This window comes from Magnolia sinica, chromosome 3, assembly GCF_029962835.1.
Source record: "Magnolia sinica isolate HGM2019 chromosome 3, MsV1, whole genome shotgun sequence".
Lineage (NCBI taxonomy): Eukaryota > Viridiplantae > Streptophyta > Magnoliopsida > Magnoliales > Magnoliaceae > Magnolia > Magnolia sinica.
Genome location: NC_080575.1, coordinates 81,814,770 through 81,817,742, shown reverse-complemented (window position 1 = coordinate 81,817,742; position 2,973 = coordinate 81,814,770). Strand labels below are relative to the sequence as shown.

The following is a 2,973-nucleotide window of genomic DNA, read 5'->3' as shown; positions in this document are numbered from 1 at the left end:
TTAGTTTAATTCTATTGTTTGCCTTGTCTCCTGGGCATGGTTTGGTGATGGAATCCATTCTAATTCATATACCTTTCATCTGTTGAAAACTTGATCAAAGGAAGTTCAGTTTTGATTTCCATGGTTACACCCTTCACTGGATGAAGATGGGACTCTAAGTTCAGTTGAATTCTTGAAACAAGCATAAGATCTCCCTAATCTCTACAAGTGGATCCTCTGAATCCCTAGTTTTCTTTCCCTGAATTCTTTAAGTTTTAGATAATTATTTCATCATTATTCCTCAAATTACACTCGATTTAGATTTCATCTTAGTCTAGTTCTAGTTCTACTTTGTTTCAGATTACATGCAGGTTTTAGTCCCTTGGGATTCGACCTCGGTCTCACCGAGTTTATTACTACATCACAACCCTATACTTGGGGAGTGAACAAGTTTTTGGCGCCGTTGCCGGGGACTGACGACTACGATTCTCTGAAATTAATTAGTTTAAGATTAGGATTTTACTAACTTTAGTTTTAGAATTTTCTTTCTATTTGATTTTTAGAACTAACTTTCCTATTTTGTAGGGTTGTTGATAGATCTTTTAAATTAGTAACTTCATCCTAATTTCTTTACTTTCTCTATTCTTTAGATTAGGTCTTATTTCCTAGAAGCTAACTTGGTTTATTTTGTTTTGCAGGTTCTTAACTTAGGACCTCAAATTGGTAACTTCTTTCCATCTTTCCTCTTTATTTCTAAACTGCCCTTTTTATTCTTCCTCTTAGGTTTAGGTTTAGAATCTGAAGTGAGGGCTGTGAGTGTTGCATGCCCAAGTGGGTTTGTGATAACAATCGACGTCTCTTAACTGAAGGAGGATTAGATGAGGGGTTGACTGTCCATCGCAGAACTAGACACCGCTTGAGATCCCCAGAGTTAGTTGAAGTAATGGCCGCAAATCAACTCCCTCCACCTAGGGTGGAGGACACTCAAGATGAGAATGAGGTGCATCAAGTACCCCCGCCTCGTACTTTACGAGATTATTTACAACCGGCGGGGGTGAGTATGCCCTTATGCATGATTTTTCTTGAGAATACAGGACATATGAACATCAAGCCAGGGGTTATCCAACTCCTTCCTAAATTCCATGAGCTTGAATCAGAAAGTCCATACTTACATCTGAAAGAGTTCGATGAGATCATAACTACTTTATACTTTCCTAATGTAACTGAGGATATAGTTAGGCTGAAACTCTTTCCCTTTTCCTTGAAAGAGAAGGCTAAGACGTGGTTACATTCACTGCGTCTTAGATCCATTGACATGTGGGATGATATGCAGAGGGAATTCATAAAGAAATTTTTTCCACATCATAAAACGATTACCCTTAGAAAAGCAATCATGAACTTCACCCAAAAGGAGGATGAAACATTCTTCCAATGTTGGGAAAGGTTCAAGGATCTTGTCAGTTCATGTCCACAACACGGCTTTGAAACGTGGCGCATTACAAATTTTTTCTATGATGGACTGACATCTTCCATGCGCCAAATGGTCGAGACAATGTGTAATGGAGAATTCATTAATAAAGATGCCGATGAGATATGGGATTACCTCGATAGCCTTGATGAAAAAACACAATCATGGGACCATTACCCAAATTTGAATACCATGTCTAGGCCGACTCAATGTAAGGAGAAATGTGGATTATATCGCTTGAAAGAAGAGGATGATCTCAATTATAAAGTGACTAATCTCATAAGAAAATTCAAGGCCATGGAAGGAAAGAAGGATAAGGTCAATGAAATTGTTTGCGACATCTGTGATTGCAACATTCACACAATTAAAAATTGTCCTACAATACCTGTCTTTCAAGGAGTGTTGAATGAACAAGCCAATGCCATAACTAACTATCAAAGACCTTTTAATAGACCTACCTCTAATACATACAATCTTGGTTGAAAAAATCACCCAAATTTTAGTTGGAGGAATGGGCAAACTGTTACCCCTCAAGGTTTCTTCAATCAAAATCCAAATCAGGGGAAACCGCAAGAAGAACCGGTTCAAAATTCCATACAAGAGCTAGCTCAGGCAGTGTGAGGATTTACAGAATTTATACAAAAGATGGATTCATGTATGATGGTTATAGAAAAGGGGATGCTTCCTGCATAACCTCTCTCCAATCTTAAACCGCAGTACGAGATAAGTGATCCAAGCTCTTCAAATCAGATGGAGCACGCTAAATCTATCCCCACTCTTAGGAGTGGGAAGATTATTGATAAAACCTTTCCGGTTAGACTCGAAAAGCCTAAAGAATTAGAAGAGGACAACAATGATGGATCTAGTGATGCCCCACAAAAATTAGAACCAGAACTTCTAGAGAAGCCAGTTGCTCTATTCCCCTAATGGTTGGTTGCACCAAAACCTTTCTTTAACTCTCAGGATATTCTAGAGGTGTTGAAACAAGTGAAAGTTAACATTCCTCTACTTGATGCCGTAAAATAAATACCTTTATATGCCAAATTCTTGAAAGACTTATGCACGACCAAACGACAGCAGAGTATTCAAAAGAAGATCTTCTTGACTGAGAAAGTGAGTGCCATCTTGAAGCAAGACGTATCACAAAAATTTAAAGATCCTGGTAGCCCAACCATATCATGTGTAATTGGGGACTATCGAATTGATCACGCACTTCTTGACTTAGGAGCAAGCATTAATCTGATTCTCTACTCGGTATACAAACAGTTAGGTTTGAGTGAATTAAAACCCACACTACAACTTGCTGATCGTTTTGTTTGTGTACTAATAGGGATAATTGAGGATGTGTTGGTCCAGGTCGATAGATTTTACTACCCTGTAGATTTTATCATCATGGACACCGAACTCATCAATAACATGAGCACTCAGATTCCCGTCATTCTTGGTCGCCCATTCCTTGCCACTTCAAACGCAATTATCAATTGCAGGAATGGTATCATAAGTATGTCTTTTGGGAATATGACATT

At 38.4% G+C, this 2,973-nt stretch overlaps 1 non-coding gene across 1 annotated transcript; it reads right to left on the bottom strand.

The window, feature by feature from the left end:
• Positions 1–1,354: 1,354 nt before the first annotated feature.
• Positions 1,355–1,461, bottom strand: LOC131241751 (small nucleolar RNA R71). Its single transcript, XR_009169312.1, has one exon. It is a non-coding gene; the product is annotated as a small nucleolar RNA R71 (small nucleolar RNA).
• Positions 1,462–2,973: the final 1,512 nt, after the last annotated feature.